The 26005-nt window shown below is 44.7% G+C and overlaps 1 protein-coding gene and 1 pseudogene across 3 annotated transcripts in view; one reads left to right on the top strand and one right to left on the bottom strand.

The window, feature by feature from the left end:
• Positions 1-3659: 3659 nt before the first annotated feature.
• LOC142560496 (uncharacterized) lies at positions 3660-8993 on the bottom strand (annotated as a pseudogene).
• Positions 8994-17967: 8974 nt separating this feature from the next.
• The window catches only part of LOC142557502 (alpha-(1,3)-fucosyltransferase C-like), a 49351-nt gene continuing 41313 nt past the window's right edge, over positions 17968-26005 (top strand). Inside the window, exons 1-2 of one of the 3 annotated variants that reach the window (XR_012822775.1) lie at positions 17968-18402; positions 19445-19581. The gene's annotated coding sequence lies outside the window, so the exon portion shown is untranslated. Of the gene's footprint in view, positions 18403-19444; positions 19582-20051; positions 20347-26005 lie in introns of those variants that run through there. The other 2 variants (XM_075669410.1, XM_075669402.1) reach the window with 2 other exon arrangements.

Below are 26005 nucleotides of genomic sequence, written 5' to 3'. Positions count from 1 at the left end.
AGACCACTAACTTGTCCTACTGTGCATAAAAAAAGTGTTGCCAGTCAAGCTTCACAGAGAAGCAATACACGTACGTGAGAAATTTTACTGCAGCAGATGATGTCAGCATCCTAGATTACATGGAGATGGCATTGGAGACGTTTGATGAAGCAGCTGAGGACAATACGTTGTGGCATAAGTTTAAAGGTGTTGTCAATTACTGTTTGCATAACTATGTTCCAATGAAGATAAAAAAAGTGAAAACGCGAAATCCTTGGGTGAACCGAGAAATTATTCAGTTAAAGCGGAAATTAAAACGTAGAAGGAAAATTAAAAATAAAGATCATAATGAGATTCGAGATCTTTCGATAATACTAAAGGAAAAATTATCTACTGCGAAATAACATTACTATTCCCGCACTTTGTCACGGTTTATAAAAGATTCGCTGCAGTGTTTTTGGAGTCACTTTGCTCTATCACGTGAGGATGCGAGGTATGTTACCAGCAATGAATGCATAATTACAGACTTTGCGCAAATTGTTGATACATAAAACGAATTTTTCCATTCCGTGTTTGACCCTCCCCTACCATTGCCTGCAGAAATAAGAAAGAAAATTACTAATGCTCGTTCAGACATGCCATACATTACCTTAATTGTAGAAGGTATACTTTCACTTCTTTTAGGTCTAGACACGGAAAAGTCTCCTGGCCCAGATGGCATCCCTAATGAATTCTTGAGACGGTATGCTGAATGGATCGCGAAGTATTTGCTGATAATTTTCCGTGCGTCTCTTGAACAGCACAATTTACCAAATGATTGGTTAATCGCGCGAGTCGTGTCAGTTCATAAAACTGGGAACAAACATAGAGTTCAATATTACAGACCCATTTCAATTACATGTGCTTGCTGCAAGATGTTCGAGCATATCCTATCAAAAAGCTTGTTTAACTATATCGAAAGCTCGAACATATTTATTTCTAACCAGCACGGATTTAGGAGCCGATTGTCCACTATCACCCAGCTTGCAGAAACAGTACACGATTTTGCTCAGGTAATTAATGAAACAGGTCAGGTGGACGGAATCTGCCTAGATTTATCAAAAGCCTTCGACCACGTTTCACACTCGGATTGGTGAACTACTTGATATCAGAGTTAATTTAAATATAGTTAAGTGGATTCTTTCATACCTTACTAACAGATCGCAGCACGTGGAAGTGAAAGGAAAGAAATCGTAAATTCTAAAAGTAACATCAGGTGTCCCTCAAGGGTCTGTGTTAGGACCTGTATTTTTTCTATGTTATATTAATGACATGACAGAAGGCCTTAATGAAAAGATAATGGTTCGTTTATTTGCAGATGATTTCTTAATATATTTATTAATTTTTTTATTTATTTACAGAGTACCTACATCGGCCATAAAGGCATTACGTAAGGGGGAACAAAATATAACCAGTAATACAGAAAAGCTTTTGGACAGATATACTCGCAAACAGAAGCACTACAATAGCTGTTAGAGAAAGGCCTACAAGTAACGTCAAACAAGCAGGTTCCAAGATATATAACACATACATTTGTTTTACGAAAGCCCCGTCACAGTATTGAATAGAATAGTTCGTTATTTGACACATTTACTATATCATGTGATAAAGTGTTCCATTGTCTAATTGATTTGGGGAAAAAATAGTAGTAAAAAGTGTTTGTTCTGCAGTTATAGGCTGTGATCTTTTTGTTGTTATCACAGCGAGTCGATATGTAATCTGGTTCCAGGAGATAGTTATAGCGATTAATACCTGTCTGAATATTATATATTCGGTGCAATAGTTTAAGCCTTAACTTCTGCCTACGCATATGTAGTAGATCCCACCCTCAGGTGGCCTTCATTTCGGAAACGCTAGAGTACGGGCTGTAATTATTGCAAACAAACCTTACTGCTTGGTTCTGTAGTTTTTCCGGTCCATTAATGAGGTAATCTTGATAGGGATCCCATATTACACAAGCATAATCAAGTACTGTTCTAACATCTAAGAAGTATAAAGTTTCTTTAACTTCACGTGTTGCCTGTTTAAAATTCCTGCGAATAAAATGCAACATCCTACTAGCTTTTGCTATGACAGTGTCAATCTGTTTATGCCAAGTGAGTGATTCGGTAAAATAGACTCCTAAGTACTTATATCCCGACTGTATGTCGATAAGCGTGCCATTGATGTTATATCGGTGCTGAAATTTGGATAATTTTCTGGAAAAGCTTACGCTACTGCACTTTTTTATATTTAAATTCATGTTCCATTTTTTTACACCAGATCGCTACCTTATCTAAATCTGTTTGCAATGTATCTATGTCATCTTCAGTGGTAATTTCTCTGTAAATCACACAGTCATCAGCAAATAGTCTTATGGGTGATGTAATTAGTTCGACAATGTCATTTATGTAGATTAAAAATAACAAGGGGCCCAGTATGCTTCCCTGAGGAACGCCCGAAGAAACAGTTATTGGTGAAGATGCAGCGTTGTTTAAGACAACAGACTGGGTTCTTCCGCTTAAGTAGTTTCGTATCCAATGCAGCAAGCTTTACATCTAGGAGCTTATGGGACACGATATCGAAAGCTTTTTGAAAATCAATAAAAACAGCGTCTACCTGACTATTGTTATCAATTGTTTTAGATAAGAAGTGCTGGAATTCGATTAGTTGTGCGTTGCAGGAATAACCTTTTCGGAATCCGTGCTGGGAAGGTGCAAAAAAAAGCGTTTGAGTCAAGGAATGCAGATATGTTACTATATAAAATGTGTTCGAATATTTTGCAACATATTGACGTTAGTGGAATCGGCCTATAGTTTTCACTGAGTTTTCTATCGCCCGATTTAAAAACGGGTGTCACGCTTGCCGTTTTCTAATCTTGGGGAATGAGGCCTGTTTCAAGGGAAACCTTATAAATGATCGTTAAATACGGAGAAATGATGCTATGACACTCTTTAAGGACCACTGGGGATATTCCATCAGGTCCAATTGCTTTTGTGTCATCTAAATGCCGTAATAAAGAGTCGACGCCACTAACATCAAATTCAATGTCTGGCATCATATCGCCTTGATTGGCGTTGTTCAAAAGCGAAGTCTCCCCAGCAGGTAATAGCGAAAACACAGATTGGAAGTACTGGTTGAAGCATTCCGCCCTCTGATAGTCCGACGTCACGGTTTTGCCGTCAACAGTTAAAGATGGTATTGATATGTCTTCTTTTAGATTTTGTTTTACATATTTCCAAAAAAGATTTTGGGTTTTCTCTCAAGTCCTTGTTTAATTTAACAAAGAAGGTATCTTTGGCATTTTTAATTGTTACTTTCAATAGCTTATTTATCTCTTGCAAGCGTTTCTGATTTGCCAGACTGGTGTCGGCAGAAAATGTTTTATACGTTTGTCTTGCTTTCCCTATAAGTTTACGTATTTCTACGTTAAACCAAGGTTTTTGTTTTTTTCGTTGCCGCAGGTACCTGCATGGAACATGAATTTCGACTAGTTTAAGTATTTTGTACCGAAATGCTGACCACAAAGTTAACGGACAGCGTGCGTTTGACATATATTTGAAAGTAGGAAAGAAATTTTCAAGTTCGGTCCTGATAGCAGCATAGTCTCCTCTGTCGTAGCTGTACACTTTTCTTTGCGGACTTTGCGCCATCCGTACTCGCTATATGTTAGGTTCTATGACAGCTGCCCTGTGGTCACTAATACCTGGGCAAACAGTAACTTTTGATATTATGTTCGGCTCATTGCAAAGTACTAAGTCTAGAATTGCAGTTTCTCGCGTAGGTTCCTGTACGTACTGCTGCAATCCATTTAATCCGAGCAGTTCTTCGACCTCTGCTCAAATACGGGACCTATTACCAGCCACACATCCGGCATTCCAGTTGAAGTCTGGCAAATTGAAATCCCCCCCCTAGAAATACGCTATTAGGCAGAAGAGATAACATCTCAGGCAGCAATCCGAATGAGTCGCTGCTGCCGGGTGGGCGGTAGTATGTCCCGTACACTACATTGTTTCCGTTAGGCAATTTCACAAGGCACCATACAGACTCAGAATTGTTTTCAAACAAAATTTGTGTACTTGACAATGCATTTGATATTAAAATGAATACTCCTCCGCCATGTCCATGCCTATCTTTACGATTGACAGTAAAACCAGGCGGAAAGAGTTCTACATTAGGTATAGCCTTGTCTAACCATGATTCGGTGCCCATCACAATCTGAGGTTTAACAGTGGATACTAAAGACATAAAGTTATCGACTTTGTTCTTTATGCTGCGACAATTTACAAGCAGGACAGAGAGCCGTTCAGGCTGCGAGCAACGTGCTGAGTTATCTTTCGGAGGAACGGAATTCGGAATGCGTCATTTGCCTCTGCCCAGTCGCGTATGCGCAGTGAAGTGGAACTGGCATCCGCATATCGCTATCCCAGACAAACGTTTGCCCATTGATGATCAATTTATCATAACTCAAGCGAACACGATTTTCTTTGTTTTCTCTTTTTTCTTTCGCATAATTCCAAAGCTGACGTCTTTTTTTCTTGTACGGCTCGGCTGAAATCTTCAGAGATGCTGTACGAAGTGCCTTTTAGTCTGTAAGCGTTTTTAAAGACATTTTCTCTAGCCTTCCACCTTGAAAAGCATGCTACTATGGGCCGGTTTTTGCCTTCTCTGAAAACGCCTACGCGATGAGGCCGTTCAACCGAAATATCATCAAGTTTCATCACATCTTTACATACTCCACTTATTAGTTTTTCAGACGCCTCCCACGTCTCGTTATGCTCCCTGTCAGGCAACCCGAAAAAGACCAGATTCTGTCTACGGCTTCTATTTTCCAAGTCGTCTAGTTTAGCCATAAGTTTATCTTCCATTTTTTCCACCCGACCAATACGACTTTCTACATTGTTTGTCTTCTCTATTAAGCCCGTAATTTTGGATTCTAATTCACATTGTCTTGTTGTAATTTCCGTTAACTTCGCAAGCACAGTTTCCTGGCCTGTTTTCATTTCCAGCAGAATCCCTTCAATGTTTGTCCTTTGGTCACGTTCAACTGCATTCATGGGCCCTGGACTACGCTCGATATTCGATACTCGATACTCGATGCTACTTGATACTCTAATATCTCGTGTCATGAGAACCAATTAAAATTAGATTCAGCACTAGAATCAATCACCAGTTGGTGCAAGCGATGGAAAATGAAAATCAATTACGAAAAAACTGTTTATGCGCGAATAACTAGAAAAACAAGAAATGTGTTATATTACAATTACAAGTTAGATGGTCAACCAATAAAACAAGTGAGCCACCTCAAGTATTTAGGCATAACGATATCAGATGACTTATTTTGGAAAAAACACATCACTAATTTATGTAATGCCGCAGAGGTTAAGCTTTGGTCTAACTAACTGCATATCTGGCATTGGTACGTCCCGCGATAGAATATGCTAGCGTAATATGGGATCCGTATAAGAATAATGAAGTAAATAAAATTGAAAAAATACATAGGCGTGCAGCAAGTTTTATTATGTCAAAATATACGTACACGGATTCTGTGACTGAATAGTAATAATATTTGGGGTTTTACGTGCCAAAACCACTTTCTGATTATGAGGCACGCCGTAGTGGAGGACTCCGGAAATTTTGACCACCTGGGGTTCTGTAACGTGCACCTAAATCTAAGCACACGGGTGTTTTCGCATTTCGCCCCCATCGAAATGCGGCCGCCGTGGCCGGGATTCGATCCCGCGACCTCGTGCTCAGCAGCCCAACACCATAGCCACTGAGCAACCACGGCGGGTGATCTGTGACTGAGATGCTCACTCAACTAAACTTGCCCGAGCTTTCATTGCGGCGAAAAGTGGCTAGACTAAAATTTATTTATTTAATGAAACCTAACCACTTCAATTTCGACACTCAAAGGTACTTACAAAAGAGAACGTCACGGATGTCACGGTCCGTTAGGTCTAGCCACGAGGGCCAATATATGCCCATACCAGCAAAGGTTGACTCATTTAAGTACTCCCTCTTTCCTAAAACGATTGAAGATTGGAATGCGCTACCGCATAGCGCAACGGAAATTGATTCTCTACACCAGTTTGAAAAATCTGTACTGGCCTATTATTCTTCTATGTAACCATCCTTTCACATTATTAGCTTTTTTTGTGCAATGATAACCAGCATGTGCAACATGACATGATTGAAATGATCCTACGGGATATTGAAGTTTCTGTTTGTGATGTTGAAAATATTATTTTGTATGGTACAGTTGTTGCTTGCAATGTTCGGTGCCTGTTATACAATGCTTGTATTCTTGTGTACAATTGGCACACTTAAGCAGTTGAATTTTCTGGATTGATTTGTGTAGCGCTCGTGTTTGTAGCGATCTTTGAAGCTTATTTTATTATTACTCCACCCTGTATCGGCCTTTGGGCTAACAGTATCAATGAATAAAAAATAATAAATGAATAAAATAAGGTGTGGCTAATCTGGAGACCGTGAGGGGCAGCGCGTGCGTGACGCGTGCTCCCTCCTGCGAGAGCAGAGGTGCGCATAACTTTTATGACGGCACCGTTATATATATATATATATATATATATTCGCCGAGCGCTCTCATGTGGTGCAAAATGACGTGAAATGTTCAACCGCGCCGCTGCGAAGCCAACATTACGGGCGCGATGCCGACTCGTCGTTTCCGTCAATGTCATCCATATTGCAATCAGCGGACCGTCAAGCGTGCGTTGCATTTATAGTAGTTGCTACGGCATTCGACGATATTGAGTCAAAGACCTTGGTGATGTGATACAAAACACATTATATTGACGCTTGTGCTCCAGCATGACGCGGCGCAGCGTACCAAACTGCACAAACCGTGGCAAATCTTTTTAGCCAAAGCGGAATGGCGGGCGATTTTCACGTTTTAGTTACGCATTTAGCTACAGTGTACTAGATTCTAGTACACTATAATTTAGCGGAGCGTACCCTTCGTAGTTGCAGCGCCGTCTGGCCAAATTCACAGTAATGCAACAAAATAAAAATGCCCATTGATACCTTTTATCGAGTAAAATGAATATATATAACTTATTTGTCTATGAAATATCTAGACGTGCGCTTGTAATGTGTTACCGGTCCATTTTATCCCGTGCAAAATAAAGCGCCGTCTTAGGGAACGCCACGTGATAGCCAGCGAGCTTGCTTTCCGCATCCAATCCAATCCTTTCCGACGCCAACGCTAGCCAACGCGCTGCACAGCGCTAGCGCGCACCACATCCTCCCACGCTCTGTGGGGTATTCAGATGGGTCAGCACTTGCAACTTCTTGTAGCAAACATAAATCTTCTTCTACGCAACATCGCTTTTGTGGCTTGCGCTGAGCACATGAACATAAAGGCGTTGTTGAAGTGCACGGCATGGTCGAGAACATGTCACCGGAAGCAACCATCTTGGAAAGAGCGAGGCAAGCGAGGCGCTTCGGTGCGCACGCGCGAGAGGGCGCGTGCATCGATCACCCTCGCCAGTGAAAGACGGCAGCGACACTCCGCTAGCCCGCTTGCGGCTAAGCGGCGGGCGCATGCGCATTCGAGCTTCCGCTCCACTCAGTTGATGAACGGAGCGTAAAAACGCCAAACTAAAACACTCTAGCAAGCATTAAACTTAAAATTCGGCAGACACTTAAGACTGCTTACGTGTAGGAATGCGAAAGCACCATACCGTTTGTGGAATTGGGAACGTCATCAACGCGCTCATTGCATACAGTCATGACGTGGCGCCACCTCCTCCGCACCGTCACGTGCGCCGCCCAATGATGCACGCACTAGTGAGCGAGACGGCTGCGACGTGACGTGCGCAATCAGGCACCCACTAGGCACGCCTTTAGTAAGCCACAACCGCGGAACAGCAGCTTCAGGGAAGAGTGCTCGCCTCGTATCCGGGAGGCCCAGCTTCGATTGCCACGCAGACCGAAGTGTACCAAATTTTCTTCTCAAACCCACTGATTCACTTCGTTTACAGGAGCATCCCTCAGAAATGTGACGTCAATCCGAGAATTTTTTTGCGCGCTTTTACTGTTTGCGGCGTCGGTCATGTTTCGTCACGGCGCGGTTTCGCCAAGGGCACCGCCAACATAGGCACCTAGTCTTTATAAATGATTGCCTGTCATATATGAATAAGCATTTTTGCATATTATGCTACTGAGCTTAAAAATAAAGAAATGTTTAGTTCCGATTTGAATGTGATATGAACAGCTGCGAGCGTGAGTGAGCGACGAACATTTGAGTGTCCTTTCGTACACTTCTGATGTCGCCGTATTGTCGTGCTTTTCTACGAAGGTTTCACGTCCGGTAATGCGCATTTTGTTAACAGGGGGAGTCGACTAGCCAGGAGTAGCGCGCACGCTTAATCGCAGTGAACTGAGCTTGCAGTCATGATAATGCTCCGAGAACGTCTCCCATGTAAACATATTTTTCTATCGTGTGGAAAGTACACGGGATTAAAAATGCGTTGTTTCGCAGCAAATTTTGTTCTGAGAACGTAAAACTTAACGAACGATCCCGAACAGACTGCTGTTTTGTTGAAGCGCAAAACACCAAGGTACTCCGGGCGCGAACTTTCAATTGTGTCCATCCCTTTTTTATTCAAATGACTGACTCTCTGCCCAATAACCTCATTGGAATAGTGTAGCTAAGGGGGAACCTTCATGTATATATAGCCCTGAATGTTGTCGCTGCTTATGCATCTCCAAACACTATCAGCGTCTCGCATTTTCAGAAGAACCGATGGTTGCGAGAGGCAGTAAAAACAACAGCTGCGTTTTTAATCGCACTGAAAACAATGTTATCGACAGATTGCTGGCACGCACCGACTGTCATGACGGGTTGCATAGTACGAATTCGGTAAGAGCTATCTGCTGTTACGTGAAATATCTATAGAAAAAAAGTAAGAACGCGCAATCGGGTAAATCACTGCACCGGAGGGCACACAGGCGCCCACTTCACTCACCGACATCAGGCTAACATAAGGCCTAGTGTAAATTATCACAAACACTAACTTTCCGTTTGTGTTTTCGGTTTCAAGCTTTGCATCCCTGGCGTATAATAATTCACTCAGTAACTGAAAACAGCCTTTGTTTTTCTGCATTTGCTCAGCATGTTGGCCGCTATCGGGAAGGGGAAGTCAAAAGGCGCTCAGTGGAGGCGTGGTCACGAGTTCATAAATGGCAACACCCATGTAGTGGCGCTGTAGCCCACTTGTTGCCGATTGCAGCGGAATGCAGCGACCAAACTGACAAAACGACTATACTACGAGAACAGAAGTCAAGGTATCTGACATCAGTGTAAACGCAGCATACGCAATGATCGCGCTAAAAATACAAGGCAGCGATACGTGTCTGGAACGCTTGGAAGCGCTGCACGAACGTAAACATCGCATTTTTGTTTTATTTAAGCGAACAGCCATCTTTGCTACGCTGGACACTAGAGTGTAGTAGAAATATTTGACTCGATAGCGATCCTGCCCGGTTTTTCTTCCGGCCTCGGTATCCTTCCTCCTCGTGACTCTCGTATCTCTCGCTCTATTTCTTTTTCCTTTTTTATTGACTGTAAACAAAAGCAAAAAAAAAAAAACTGCAGTAGAGCACTCGCTGCGACGAACCGCGGTACGTGTGCGAGGGAAACGAGCAACGAAGTGAAAGGATCCAGGCGACACTGCTGCCATGCAGCTGCACGTTGCTCGTGATGCGTATAGCTGCTGACAACTGCGCAGAACTTCCTGCAGTAAAATGTCTCTCTTCAGTCGCCTCAGTGTACTGAGCTCGCCTAATTCGACAAATACGAAAGCGAACGGGCCATCACCTCCAAGGGGACCACGCACCGATGAAATCATATTCTCGTTCGATATCTAGAAACGCCATGCTCTTTTGATGCTGAACAGACGTGACTGCATCAAGCGTGGTACCGATGGCGCGGTTGTATCTGCGTAAGCATTTGAGCATGCGTGCCATATACCACTCGCACGCGTTTGTGGATGTGCCTGCGCATGCACCTGTGCGTACGTGTGTGCGTGTCCGTGTGCGCGCGTTTCGATCATACCTTTTATCGCCCGTACACTCCTCGAAAGAAGTAGTTAATTAAATTATTGGGTTTTACGCACCAAAATCCATGATCTGATTATGAGGCATGCCGTAGCGGGGGAATCCGGATTAATTGTGTCCCCCTGGGGTTCTTCAACGTGCACCCAATGCACGGTACACGAGCGCTTCTGCATTTCGGCCCCGTCGTAATGCTGCCGCCTCGGCCGAAATAAGCACTACGAATGCAGTAACGTGTGTAGATACTAAATTTACCACCCATTACTACCACTGCGCTGTAGGTCTTTACTACCTTAGATAATTCAGACTAATACTGAGTACTGCCTTTACTAAACAGTTAGTAGGTTTCACAGACCAGATAGTAAAAGGTAATACCACCGTCACCTGTGGTCTATTATGCTGTGTAGCGGCTGTCCTAATGCGAATCTTCGGTAAACTATAGTTTCTATCATTATGTTCGACGGCTATAGTTATGTGCTGCTTTGTGACGCACATATGCACAGACTGTACGGTGTACAAATATAGGTTCATAACTTTAATTACCCAAATAGGTATGTGCGAACCGGCACTTCCTGTGCTACTAAAGCTTATGCCTATATGCATACAACAATGGGGTTTTACGTGCCAAAAGCACTATCTCATTATGAGGCATGCCGTAGTGAGGGACTCCGGAAATTTGGACTACCTGGGGCTCTTTAACGTGCACGCACCCCCATCGAAATGCTGCCCCCGTGGCCGGGATTCGATCTCGCAAACTCGTGCTTAGCAGCCCAACACCATAGCCACTAAGCAGCCACGGCGGGTATGGCTATATACATATACTCACAAGGTCGTTCTTAAAAGTTTGTCGCGTATAGTATCCCGATCATTCTATATTGCACCGTTCCGCTTTGCCGTTCATTTCTGTGCAGTTCGGTTTGTTACACGCAGCGTATGTTTCTGTCATTGCCCTTACTTGCCATTATTCGATGGTATTTCAATAAATATTAACAAAATTATAAATATCACTAAACTGTGTGGCAATACACGGTCCTCGTGTTTCTTTCATTTTTTTTTCGCACTCGTATTTATAATATACTTTTAGTACAGAGGCGACCTAATCCTTTTTTGGCGATGGAAGCGCCGCTTATAAGCAAAGAAAGCCCCACATACTTAATTGGGTAGCAAATATGCCACTATCTATGGTTCCACTATCTATGGTTGTTACTATCTATGGTTCGTAAACTGACTATCTGTACTAGTCGTATACGCACCCTCTCCTTTGGTAGAGTAAATCTAACTACTAGTGCCGTTACTAACTGCCCTTACTAGAACCTTAGTTTATTTTGTGACAAGTAGTTACTACCTCTTGGTTAGCAACTACTGACGCCACCTTTTGTCTAAGTGTATAGCATATAGCGCACGTGTTGGCGTTCGGGAAACACCTTTTCTTTTTCCTTTTCTAGCGCTTGAGGTTTTCATCATTAAATCACGTAATTTTTAGCGCATTTATGAAAGTAAACTTACCCAATAAAAATAATTAGTTGCGAACGTAAACCACTTAACTGGTTTTGAGAAATGGCGCGACGTTGTCGCTCTACAATGTCAAAAAAAAGGGGGGGGGGGGGTGATACCTCAATGTGATTTTTCAACGACATAGTACTGATCACTCCCACGATGGCTGAACGACTGCCGTTACGAACGTTTCTCTAATAACCGTAAGTGTATGCGTTTTCAACTTAACCCAGTTAGCTTTAGAACCAACACGTGTACGTGTAGTGCAGGACTCGGCCAACATTTTAGATCTTATATTAACTAACAATCAGTCTAGCCTGTCTTCGATATCTTATCTCCGGGAAATTAGCGACCATAAAGTAATTCCCACTTCCTCAAACTTTACCTTTCCAAGCGAGAATCATGGAATAAAATAATACGCTTAAACGACAAAGACTACTACGACGCCATTAACAACGAACTTATGTCATTCTATCCCCCTTTCAGTGCTGAATTCCACAATCGCGCACTTCAAGCAAATTGGTCGATCTTCCAACAAAAAATCGCTGACCTTACTACTAACCACATTTCAGTTATTCCCGTACGGACTAACAGCAATAAACCTTGGTTAAAAAAATTAACAAAAAAACTATTTTTTTTTCGTTCCACAAAGCAAAACAATTGTCCTGTGGCCTGGGGCAAATATCACGAGGCAGAGAAAGCTTATCTCTCAGCTATACGCCGCGAAAAGCACTCCTTTTCTTATGACATGTTGCCTCGTGTACTAAGCAGTAACCTCCAGAAATTCTGGTAATTTCTAAACCCGAAGCCACCGGGTGCTATCATTATCGCTGATCACAACGATATAGCGATCGGTATATTTACCACTGAACCTGATGCTCCGTTGCCTATGCCACCTTTATTTGAGTACAATCTGTTATGTCACCCATCGAATTCACTGAATATGGCATAACGGTAATAAATGAAAAGCTAAAATTCTCATCGTCATCAGGGACGGATGGCGTATACTCTAAACAATGAAAAAATACTAAGCACATCTGCGCAGCGCACTTCAGATTAATCTTCTCGCAGTTTTTATTCTCCTGTAGCATCCCAGTCGTCTGGAAGAAAGGACAGGTCGTTCCAATTTACAAATCAGGTAACAAAAACTGACTTCTTCACCCGATTTCCCTAACCAGCGTACCCTGCAAGATAATGGAGCACATCATTTTCACCCAAATCATGCACTTTCTTGACACTAACACCTTATTACACCCATCCCAACATGGCTTCCGTAAGGGTCTTTCATGCGAAAGGCAACTTGCTTTGCTCGTCCATGACTTACATGTTAACCTCGATGCTGATACCCAAATCGATGCTATTTTTCTGGATTATGCTAAAGCATTTGTCAAGTTACCCCACCAACGCCTATTATTGAAGCTCTCCCAGCTGAACCTGCACCCCAACATCTCAAATTGGATTATTTTGAATTTCTCACTAACCGATCACAGTCAGTGCATGTCAATAATTACACTTCCGCGCCCCTCCCTCTGACATCTGGCGTCCCACAAGGTATCGTTCTAGGTCCCCTACTTTGTCTTAGTTATGTTAACGACTTTACTCTTCTTGTTTCCTCTCGAATCCGTATACGTTCGCTGACGATTGTGTCATCTACCGCTTAATTACTAACGACTCTGACCACAGTATTTTACAAGATGACCTTAACAAAGTGCAAGACTGGTGCAACGACTGGTGCAACGACTGGATAATGACCTTTAACCCAAATAAATGTAATGTGCTTCACTCACCGCCATCAGCCCTTATACTCACCGTATAGTATTACAAATACTACCTTAGAAAAAGTGGACACATTTAACTACCTCGGCTTCACCCTTTCATATGACTTAGACTGGTCTGCTCACGTAACGTGCATTACTGCCTCCGCTAACCAAACAATGGGATTCCTAAAACGCCATCTGTGTCATGCACCGCATCATGTTAAACTACTAGCATTCAAGACGCTCGTACGTCCGAAGCTTGAATATGCATCCTCCACCTGGTTGCCACATCAAACTTACCGTATCAATGCACTCGAAATAATTCGGAATCGGGCGGCAAGATTCATTCATTGTTCGTATTCTTATAACACCAGAGTATCACTACTAAAAGCACAGCCCACCTTAAACACGCTATCATCCCGGCTTCGCAATGATTCGTTAATCCTTTTTCACAAGATTTACTACAGTTCGCTTCTTCATGCACCATATGTCTTGACCCCACCCTCTCGCCATTCCCTGCGCGCAGGGCATTTTTTGCTAGTAACCCGTCCTCGCAGCCATACTACAACCTTCTGTACATCTTTCTTTTGCCGATCATCAACCGACTGGAACGACCTGCCCCGTCACATCGCCAAAATTGCCTGTTCATCGACGTTTGCTGATAAGCTTAATACTAATATTGTTCATTCAACGCATGTGGCCACTAATTAGAATAAACAACATTTGTAAACCCCACCCCTTATGTAATTCCCCCAGTGAGGGGTCCTTAAGGAAATAAAGAACACCTTCAAGCAACTTGTATAACTCTACTGAGCCTTTAGCCAGGCAAGTGTAGTCAGAGAGAAAGAGCAAAAGAGAAGGGACAAGGACTGCTGCACGCGCTTCTCGTTTGCTATCGTATGCACAGGAAGGAGGGGGATAAGAAGAAAGCGAGGGTAGAGAGAACACCCACTGCGCGCAGGCACGCACGGTAGCACAAATCATGGCACCTTACGCTAGAATTGTTCGTAAGGGAAAATTATAGTCAATCCGGAAGCTGGAATTGGTCCTCCGCAAATTGCGATGGCGGACGACCAATTCCAAAGAGCATCATACGAACTGAAAGATTTGTGAATACGGCCCGTGTCAATACAACTGTGATGGCCACTGCAGCATAGGCCTAAAAAATGTACATGCAAGAATTTTGAGAGGGCACCTCAGTTTGCTTAATATCCAGGTCAAATTAATGAAAGTTTGGAATTAATTGACTAAGAAACTTCCTGTATTAGTCGCCAAGTCTAAAAATATAGTGCGTTACTAGCAAGCTTTTCACTTGCTGGAGCAGCAGCACAATGCTCGCTAATACATGAGGCATGCAGCAGTCAAGATTTGATGAATGTATCGAGGAACAAAGAGCCTCCCTTCAGGCGCGAACAAAGCGTGGAGCCACAGGTGCTTTGCACGAGGCTAGGCAAGTCTTCGACGTAAAGAACGCGGCCTCAGGGTTTGTAGTGCCGATGAATGAATAATCGATCAATCGATTGAATGTATGCCGCAAAACGATTAATCTTCATCGATGTACACCTTTCATTTAATTGACTCAATCGGTTAGACCTGTCTGAGTAATCGTTTTCGAGGGTTGTTTGGCAGGAGCATGCGCGAAAATTTTGAGATCGCACCGGACTGGCCGTGCACGAGCAGTGAATGTGCGGCTGTGGTAGAGCGTCTGTTTTTCCGATTCCCTAGTGATGCAGTGCCGAGCGCTTCACCCCTCTCCTCCCCCCTCCCACACACACACACCGCACACGACACCGACGACACTGTAGCACGAAGTACTCTTGAATTAACGGAAACAAGGAAACCTACAGTACATTGTCTCCGTTATTCAAGTATAGGCCTATATACCGTCACGTTCTGAATCTATCGGCGGATATCACCCGCTTCAAAACAAGCTACGGTTCTGCGATGCTGCAATACGAGCGCGTCAGGTCGTTCTGCCCCGCTTTCTTCATCCTCTGCGGCCTGATTCCTAACAATCTCCTTGGAGACTTTCCGGAGCCTTCTGTAACTTTGACCTTTCCGGGCATTGACAAGAAATCATCTACTCATCCCCTGGAAGCGAAATACTTAACACTTCTTCAAATGAGTCGTCATCAATATTGCTTTACATTTGTTTTCACCGACGGTTCAAGAACAAGTGAAAGTTAGACAGAGGCATTTCAGATCTCTAAAGAAAATGTGAGGATAAGTTACCGATTGTCTCACCAGACGTCTTCTGTATACGAATGTCGAACTCTTGAGTTATTCCAAGCGGTGAACTTCATATCGGAAGGCACTTGTATTTGTTTATGGGTAGCCTACTATGACCAGAGGACGACTCCGCTGGCTCTAATTAGATCGCACTATAACGATGATAGCTGTTTACTACTTCATGAAATCTCAAAAACAGTACAGATTGCATCTTTGGCTGGCCATCAAATCTGCTGTCAGTGGATTGCGTGACATGGCAGGCATTGAAGGAAAGGAGGCGGCCGACAGATTGGGAACCACGGCACATAATTTGGACACCTTGGCCGCTGTTGAATATTACATAGCAAATGCCAAGCAGATCTATATCGCTACAAAAACTTAGTGAGGCGACGTGGTTCGAGGGCTAGGACAACTCATTTATGCTACTCAGGAATGAACACAACTGTCGTCTGCACGGATGGTACCATTCCCCAGGTTTATTTTCGTCTTCTTAGTCACCGGCTACGCATATAAACTGGCTCCGACACTATGTCCCTGTATTATGTACTAGGAACCCGTAAAGGTTGCGTAACGTCAATAATATTGACTTCGCCAGTGATCGCAATTTTTCGCTTTTTGCAAGACTGAAGTCCTTTTTTTTGCTTAAAAACATACGAGTTTCAAAGCACTGATCGCGCCTTTCATAGGCTGATATATCGTCTACGCCTGGAGGTGGCCTACAAGCCTCGAGATGGCCTACACGCCTTTCTTCCTACATAGATCAAGGAGAGGTGCTCCGCAACTTGAATCGACTTTAACACCCCCGATGCATCTGTAGAGAACACTCATCGCATGACCGCAATACGAGCGGCAGAGAGATGGCCTGCACAGCCGCTTGAGCCAACTCGATATGGGCATCCTTTATCCGTGGCCAAGGTTTCCTGGTCGTGCGCTGACATGTTAGAACACTTCGTGACTCCCTGCAGTCTATTGTAGTGACCCCCTACACTCTCTTTTACCCGACGTGGTCGCTTAGTGGCTATGGTGTTGGGCTGCTAAGCACGAGATCGCGGGATCGAATCCCGGCCACGGCGACCGCATTTCGATGGGGGCGAAAACACCCGTGTACTTAGATTTGGGTGCACGATAAAGAATCTCAGGTGATCCATAGGTGATCCGCTACGGCGAGTCTCAAAATCAGAAAGTGGTTTTGGCACGTAAAACCCCACAATTTAATTTTTCTGCAGTCTCTTTTAAAGACGATCGATCATGGTTCGCGAATGTGTACAGAATATGACTTCGTGCGTGCGTGCTCTTGTGAACTTGCACCAATCTTCTCTCTCTCTCTTTAAATTATTAATGTTAAAAACGAATATTTTCCGTTTTCTTTGGTGGAATAAATTATGGGATTTTACGTGTCAAAACCACTTTCCGAGTATGAGGCACGCCGTAGTGGAGGACTCCGGAAATTTTGACCACCTGGGGTTCTTTAACGTGCACCTAAATCTAAGTATACGGGTGTTTTCGCATTTTGCCTCCATCGAAATGCGGCCGCTGTGGCGGGGATTCGATCCCAAGATTTTGGTGGAATGCACTGTCGATGCATGCCTTACGTGTAATATCTGTATGGTGATGGGATTTGTTCTGCGCTGTGTATATATATTGTGTGTGCGTGTGTGTTGTGACTGGACACATGTTCTGATGATGTGCGCTAACGATCGCGTGATGCCGATATATCGTGTTCTAACTACGCATAGAGCATAGAGCGCTATGACTGTTGTATTCCTATGCTATATATCTTTTTCATCACATTTCGAATAATTGGGGTTTAGTTATTTTTGTATGTCTGGGATAGCAGGTGGCAGGATTCTCATCACCTAACAAAGGAAAAAAATAACAATTGCTTAATTATATTACCACGAAAACGAAATTTACATTAACATATTAGGAGCTATCAGAAGCAACGTGAGAAATCCACTGTCGCTGTTATCTTTGGCGGAAAGCACAAATACTTAGAGCTCACACTCCGGAACTACAATGGTTTTTCTCTCTCTCTCTTTTTTTTTTTTTTTTGTAAATAAAAATGGCATATTCATCAAAATATGCCTTCCCGAACTCCTGCGCCGTTGAACTCAGAGATGCAATCCGTGACCACTGCCGCCTGTCACCCGAGAGACACTAGAAATCGTTCAGGAATTCCGTAAAACACGAAGTTGTCATCTCTCGTCCTTGCTTTTCCTTACTTTTCTAGCTTGATGGTTCAGTTTTTGCTGACCGTACCAGTCCCTTCCACAAACGCTTCGTCCCAGCAGATGCGCCGTCGCGGCTTTCATTTCAGAAGCTCGGCGCCTGCCACATCAGCAGCAGTTGTCACGGGGTGCAACAGGAACCACTCAGCTTTACGAAGCGACACGTTCGGTGGAGGCGGCAATCAAGGAGGCAGCTGCGCGAGTGGCTTGCCGCCGTCACGCAACAAAAGAACGTGCGTTGGAGCGGGCGTACAGGGGGCGTCGGCGCGTGAATCTCTCCTGTCGATAGAAAGGGTCCGCTCAATTTTAGGGCCGCCGCGCTGGCCCACCACGTGACTATGTTGACGACGAGACAAGGCAGCGCAAGTAGTCCACAGCGTCCTCGGGAGTGCCGTCGAGGTTTGTTTTCACTGCCAATCCGGAACAGAGCCGCTAGCTCTCGAGTCGGCACAAGCGTATCGCCTCGAACCGACGGTGCGACATGCTGCACCTCGACTAAAGCGCGTCAGCCTGCGACCGGTCCTCGCAGCCCGTACACACCCTAGGAAAATTTTCAAAGATGTGTGTCCACGGCAGCGACGTATGAACCCTGCTGCTCTGCAATTCGCCTGCCTTGAAATGTAAGTCTCCCTGCTGCACGGCTTCATTTTGTTGCTTGCAGACACTAACTACAGGCATTTGGTAATGGTTTGGTAGCGACAGCCGCAATCGCCATATCTTATTTTGATGTTCGCGCATCCCACGCGAAAATTTAGTAGCGGAGAGGCCGAGCCCGGTTAGGAGGGGGGGGGGGGAGTAGGAAAGCTGGGAATTTTGTCCACAAGACTGGCTAGAGTGCGGACAACTGTCGTCTGCTAGGAAACGCACCCACCACTCGACGCCCTGGGCAGCGCGCGCTGGAGTTTCTGCATGACGCATGCGGAGGAAAGCAACTACTTGACTTTACAGATCAGACTAAAATCGTAACGCTAACAAGGAATGGAATTTATAGTGCAAAACTTTGATTTAGGCATCATCTGAAGCCTTAGACGCATATTCGTTTCTACTGGCAGCTATGATTTTTTAAAGTTGATTTTACCACATCAACATTCGTAATAGGCATAGTAGATGAGGCTTTATAGTGCGTCAACTTTGTGCAGTTCTTTAAGTTAATCTTTCGTATGAAGCAGGTTTCTGATCGGTAGAGGGCAGGCACGTTCGTGCTCTGTTGCCACTGTAGCCGCCGTCTACATGCCATGCATTCAGGTGGCGCACGTGCGGCCCTGCTTCAGAAAGGTATCGCCACCTGGCCTTCCTACATGCAACTACAATATTGCCACTCTTTCAGCGCCCGCCACCACGGTGCCCTGCAGCCATCTGACATCGCGAAACGGTTGACCTGCTTTTCTTGGACGACGCATTAAATACCATGCATGTTTTACTCCAGTTAGTTGTATAGGTTGTTTAGAATTTGTCATCAATACTACTATGCAATCATTTTTCTTAGTGGATGCGTTTAACGTTGGCTTTCTTTTCCTCTTTTTGTGGCTACACTCGCCTTGAGGGATGCTGCTGTGAAATGCTCCGGGTGACTTTTTATCACCTGTGGTTATATAACGTGCACCCGAAACTCGTTACACGAGCGCTTTTTCTTTTCTTTATTTTTCATTCTGCCCCCATCAGAGCGCGGCCTGGTATTCGAGCCCATTACCTCGTGCTCATCGCTCATTCATCCGCGAAGTGCTACCACCACAGTGTAAGAAGCAGCTTGCTACAACCGCTGATCCAGCAACACCACCAAAAAAATAAAGAATTAAAAGAAGCGCGCGAACTTCGTGTCTCCTTCCATGTGCTTGTTAATACGAACTACTATATGTGTGCTCGAGTTTTCTGTCGCTCTTTATCCTTCTTTTTCATATTTTGTTTAGTGCTCAAACAGACCTATGAAAGTGCACTTCTGCAAATGTTCATTTTACATGCAGAAATATACAGCTGAACCTTGGTCAGGTTCGGTTAAAAGAAAATGCATACATTTCACGTATTTTCTTTATCAGAAGAATTCTACGAAGTCTTCACGTGTTCAGAAACATGATAAAAGCATGAACAGCATTTGTTGACTGGTGTTCGCAATTTTGAATGCAGCGCGCGGCGACAGTGTACCGCGATTTCACTGTGCGCCATCTATCGTAGGATCTCCACGTTGCAGAGCCACTTGCACGGTTTGGCGGCGCTGTTCTTTCCTCGCGGTGCCGCTGTTGACATGCGCCATGTGAGGGTTGCAAAGATGGGAAAGGAGGATAGGTCGCTCGCGACTCGTGGCCCTCGCTAGGGGGCAAAGTTTGTCTCGGGACAGTTCGACTGCGCTGGTGCGGCGGCGTGGTGTTGTTGTGTGCTGCTGTTGCGCGCCGATTCGAGAGACTGTTGCCCATCGTCCGTGGACTCGCGGTGAAGGTTATGAGTGTCTCCCCTGTATTTTCAACGCCACGAAAAGTGAGCAGACACACCGACCCACTGGACGCGCCGAGCGGCCCGTGCTGGTATTTGATGAACGCGGCGGGCCGCTGGCTTCCTCTGCGGGCCGACGGGTAAGTGCGGCTTTTTTCAGCCAGGTTAACGGACTGCCAGACTGCGTGCACCCGTATCAAGCGACCCGGAACACGCATATATTTTTGGCAGCGCCTGCTCGCTGCGCTGATGCACCCTTAGCGTCGCACCATGCAGCCGCGCTTGAAAGATAGAACGATTCTCGAAGGATAGTACCCGTACCAGGCAAAGCGCGTAAATGAAAGACAAACTGATTAATCCGCGAATTGTCGCATAGGTGAAAGAGGGTGGGCCTGCGTATTTGCACATGTACTGTCACGGTATAGTGTTCTTTACTAATGATCGACTTTGAAAGCAAAGTATGTCTTCGAATGCGAATAGCGCAATCATAAATCGTGATCTGATCGCAATGCCACGAGAGCGGTATTTCATGTCTGTCGTCGTCTGACGTGATCGAGCGCTGGACTCGCATGACAGGTTATTCGATTTCTCTTGCGAACTGCTGTTCAGGGCAAATCGTTTTCTGAAGCGCTTCGGCCTGAACTGCAATCAGTGGCGGCGTATCATTCGTCCGGGGCGTTTATCGCCAAACCCGGCTCTTTATGTAGTTAGTGGAGCCTGACGTACGCGTGGACGCTACTCGAGATGTCGCCAGCTCTTGACACAATCGCTGCTATCTCCCAAATACAGGTTTTCTGTCTGTCTGTCTGGGCGATTCCCACACCGCATTACCGGCATGGTTTGCAAGGTATAGCGCGCCGTGTTGCTGCCGCCAATGTGCGAGCGCCGCCGTCATCATGCCGGTTACAGACTGGGCACAGGCGGCCCAGGTAATGTTGATCGATTACTTGATTGGACCAGAGCGTACTGCTTGAACACAGGTGTGTGCACCCTGCACTTCCGACAGTCAACTGCATAGTTGAGACCACAGTGCATGAAGCAGCCGCGAAATTCTCTGCTAAGCTGGAGTGTTTTAGTACAATTTGGTAACAGCAGGAAATGAAAATAGAAGCAGCACAATACCTACTACTCACTGTGTTCACGTGAAGAAAGAAAATGGCGTCATATAAATGCGAGGTGTATGAAAAAGCAACAAAGAAGCGAACGTTGTGGTCACCTTTCATGGTCACGGCTTTGATCTCGGCCACGGCGGGCGCATTCTGATAAGGGCGGAATGCAAAAATGCTCGTGTGCTGTGTATTGGGTGCCAGGTGGTTAAAATTAATTCGGAGTGTCCCACTACAGTGTGCCTTAGAATCAGATCGTGGTTTTGGCACGTAACACCCATAATTCATGTGTGAGCCTCTAAGATTTTGCGGTGCTGTGAACTCTCGCTTTTCAAGGCATGAAAGAGGCTGTGGTCCAAGCATTATCGTCAGCTCTCCAAGCTATCGCATATAGCTGCTGCCGGTATCGCTTCCAGAACTTCTAAAGAAGCTGCGTGCGGCTAGTTACTGCAACATTGCTAGTGTACTGTGCTTTGAGACTACCATGCGAAACACATTTTTCTAGCTATGCATGCAGCTAATTTTGTTTTTCCCCCGAATGGTGTTCACATAATGGTTACAATTTTGGCGAATATTGTCAATGAGTGTATTCGACCTCCTGTCAAGGTTTAAAGGTTGAAAGGAACAAGTACGTATAAAAGCAAAATAAAAAAGAATCAAAGCCTTACATACTGTTGGTATGAGAGTAGAACAAAGATCAAGGAGAACAAGTTGAGAACCAATATACACAAGAAATAAAAAAGGAAGAAAACAGTGAAATAAAAAAACACCCATGTGCAAGTACCTACAGATGTAAATCAAGCGTGAACTATAGGAGCATAACAAGAAGAATGTTCCAGACTTGTACGTAACCAATTACATGTAATTAATTAGTAGTAATCAATTACGTTTTTGTAATTTAACAATTATTTTGTTTACTCGGTAACATTCGCTGTAATTCAATCACTTTTTTCAGTAACCAGTTACAATTTTCATCTTTGAGCACTTCAATTTTGTGGGAACAATGCAGTGTTCAAAGGGCAAAAGATATGTACATGGGTTACCTCCTTCCCACAATGAGTGTCCTGCAGCTACGCCTCAATCAACTGAACATCACAGGCTTTAATATTTACACACACCTCTTGGAAGTCCGACCTCGGAGCTTTTCCTTTATAATAAAATTTTTCTCTCTGTCTTTCTCATTGTTGGAAGCACTTTTAAGCGGCATTCACAGGCGAAAGACCTGCTGCTCAAGTCATATTCGCTTATTGCAGCCTAAGTCTTCTGATATAGACAGAAGTTCTTGGCCGTTAAACACGTATGTTTCTATCTGTTTGATATATGTGTGACTTATTACACCCACTTTTGTGATTGTAACATAGAAACAGTATCTGTAGCGTTGAATAATAAACTTTATATTAAATTACCTCACAAATTTCGCCACCTCTTTAAGGAACATGAACGTGGTGTGTGTTACAATTAGTCGTTTAAATTTAAATAGCTCATGATTGAAGGGTACCGGGAGCAGGTCAACGAGATGTTGGCCATCAAATTGAAACGGTGCTTCTATGGCACGATAGCAACAGCCTCTTTGGATGTTGATGGCAGGAAATTGCCTATGGATGATTTTTCAGTTTTTCACTGGCCTTCTCGGGAATGAAGGAGGAGGAGTAGATTTTAATGAACAGAAAGGAGGAGAGGTCGGCCTGGAGAGCGTGTCTCTAGCCTGCTACTCCTCACTGGGGAAAGGGGAAGTGGGAAATACAGGGAAAGGTAGGTGGCGGGTGATTATGTTATGGTACAATGAGATACTATATGAACGTTGTCCTATATGCGGATGCGCACTGTAGACGCAATACGCGTAAGAATAATCTTGTCCATACAAAAAGTAATATTGTCCCAAAAAGTTCTTGCGCAAACACATTTCGTACTGACTGCACATCTCACTGGTTCTAGAGGCGATCGTCTAGACCAGTCTCACTTAAAAAGTTCAAAAGTGATTTTATGGCACGTTGGGCACAGTGAACACTCCTGCACGCGCTCAAAAGCTTTTCTTCTGAAAAGGGGTGGGAGTCCAAGCTGTCAACTGTAGATTTGAGTGTTCTTCGTTCGGCCGCATATTGAGGACACACACAAAGTACGTGAGCTATTGTCTCGAGAGTGTGACAGACGCTTTATTCAGGGTCCCGTGCTTGTCCGATCTTGTGAAGGTATCGGTGGGTGTATGCCACACCCAGCCCTAATCGATGAATGAGTGTTTCCTGGCTTCTCCGCAACCGAAGTGGAAGCCGGAATTGTAATCTAGCGTCAAGTCTATGAAGGCGCTCTTGTCGATGTTCGGGGTTGTCCCAATGTCGTGCCGTAGAAGTTTTAAGGGAGGTATGGAGCAAGGCGTTATTGTCACACTGGGAAAAATGAATTTTTATGATAGTTCCGTCAGTGTGCGCCTTTCTTGCTTCCGCGTCAGCCTGTTCGTTTCCAGCTATTCCACAATGGCCGGGAATCCACTGCAGCACGATGGTATTCCCGGAGTGAGACGCCTCAGCAAGTAGAGACATGATGTCATGAACCAGAGGACTATATGCAGTCCTGTCACTCATATAATTGCTGATGAGTTGCAGTGCTGCTTTTGAGTCACAGAACACTGTCCACTTCTCGAGACTCTGTTGCAGTATGCAGCGAACCGCTTCTCGAACTCCGGTCAACTCAGCTGCTATAGACGACGTCCTGTGTCCTATCTTGAACCGTTGTGCGATCCTTATTCTTGGCAGCGTGTAGGCCGCCGCGGAAGAGGTCTGTGTCACAGAACCATCTGTAAAAACATGTTCGTAATATCCATCCATGTAAGCAATGTGTGATAGCGCGAAATGCTTGAGCCCAGCAAGCGGCATCTTCGACTTCTTCGTTATTCCATGGATTGAGAGTCTCACCGTTGGCTTTGCCATCGTCCAGAGTGGAACTTCGGGTATGTCATACGGTTGGAAGTCCGACGGCAATAAGTCTTGCTGCGACAACACGGCTTCTGAGTAGGCGGACACAGGCCGTACGCTTGTGACGTTCGTGAGTGGATGATTCCTGTGTCTGGTCAGTAGCCTTAGATGCACTCGCAATGGCTCATGTTGCAGATAAGCTCGAGCTGGGCACGCACGTGCCTCTGCAATCGTGCCCCAAGTAGACGCACATCGTGCTAGTCCAAGGCAAATTCTCAGTGCGCGAGCCTGAGCACTTTCAAGTGTGCGTACAGCAGTTGTACAAATCCGAGAAAGTACAGGCGCACTGTAGAGGAAGTAGCCAACAAAAAGTGCCTGGTAGAGCTGCAGAAGAGATGACTTGGATGGGCCCCATGATTTTCCAGACATATGTCGAATGATCTGAGTAAAGCTGTCTAGCTTTTTTTCTTAATCCAGAAAGGTGCTTCGACCAAGATAAATCACGGTCGATCATGACTCCGAGAAACTTGTAGTGGGCTACTGAAGGTATAATCTTCCCATCAATCATAGCGGGGTAGCAGGCCATTGACTTCCCTGTAAATGCCATGCACACACTTTTTTCCAGTGAGAGCTGCAGTCCGCGACTGTTTAAGTATGTAGACGTTATCGACACCGCGCGCTGCAGCTTCGTTTGCACTTGCAAGCGCGTTAAGCTCGTGGTCCATATACAGATGTCGTCTGCGTACACAGAGACCGAGAGTGTGCCTGCATGTTCTTTGACCAGTCCAATGAGAACGATATTAAATAAGGTTGGGCTCAATACACCTCCTTGAGGCACTCCACGATAGACGGGGTGGTTCTTTGTTTCACCGTCTGGAGTTGTCATGAATATCGTTCTCTCTTGAAGATGGCTGGCTATCCATTGATGCATACGTCCCCCGACGCGACATTCTTCTAGGGCATTTAAAATTGCATCATGTAGAACGTTGTCAAAAGCACCCTTAATATCTATAAAGACAGCAGCCGTTAATCGACGGCGACGTTTCTGATGTTCAACAGTTGTTACTAGATCAATGACGCTGTCGATTGACGACCTGCCCTTTCGGAAACCTGTCATTGCGTCTGGATATATATTACGTTTCTCCAAAAACCACTCCAGGCGCGTCAAAACAATGCGTTCCATGGTTTTACCTATGCAATTCTCGGGAATGCATTCCCCTATAGCCAATGAAGCGCTGCTCTTCATAAAGGACGCAGACCGTGAGATTGGCAGCAGTAAGTTACCACAACCTTGTGGTGGTAGTGAGCAAATTGCGGGTTTAGCCTGGTGACCGAAGCCGCCAATTGCTCCGCCTAAGCGTCTAAATGCTACTACGGTATGTAACCACATGTGAATCAAACCAATCTCTTAGGAATGCAAGAAGCCTTGATGAAGCCTCTTTGCGGGCCTTAACTGGCCCTTCTGGGAACACAAGGTGTGTCAGACGTGCATGCGGTTTTGCAATTGTCAATTAGAGCCACCTTTTCATCTCGGTATTTTGGGCAAGACCACACAAAGTGTTCAATATCTCCTGTCTCTTCGAATGCAGTACATTACGGAGAAGCAATAGGCAGTCTCAAATTACCATGCTGGTGTATTGATAGAGCATGTATTGTGAGCAAGGTGTTTATATGTTACAACACAGCCCTTCTTTCCAGCACACTCGTCAAACAAGCCTTCAGTGCGACTACAGATGTCTTCAGGCGAAAACTAGGGAATATTACCGAGGCAAATGTTGAACAGC

This window comes from Dermacentor variabilis, chromosome 1 (assembly GCF_050947875.1).
Source record: "Dermacentor variabilis isolate Ectoservices chromosome 1, ASM5094787v1, whole genome shotgun sequence".
NCBI classification, from domain to species: domain Eukaryota; kingdom Metazoa; phylum Arthropoda; class Arachnida; order Ixodida; family Ixodidae; genus Dermacentor; species Dermacentor variabilis.
The sequence above is the reverse complement of the archived record's forward strand: the minus strand, read 5'-3'. Positions and strand labels throughout refer to the sequence as shown.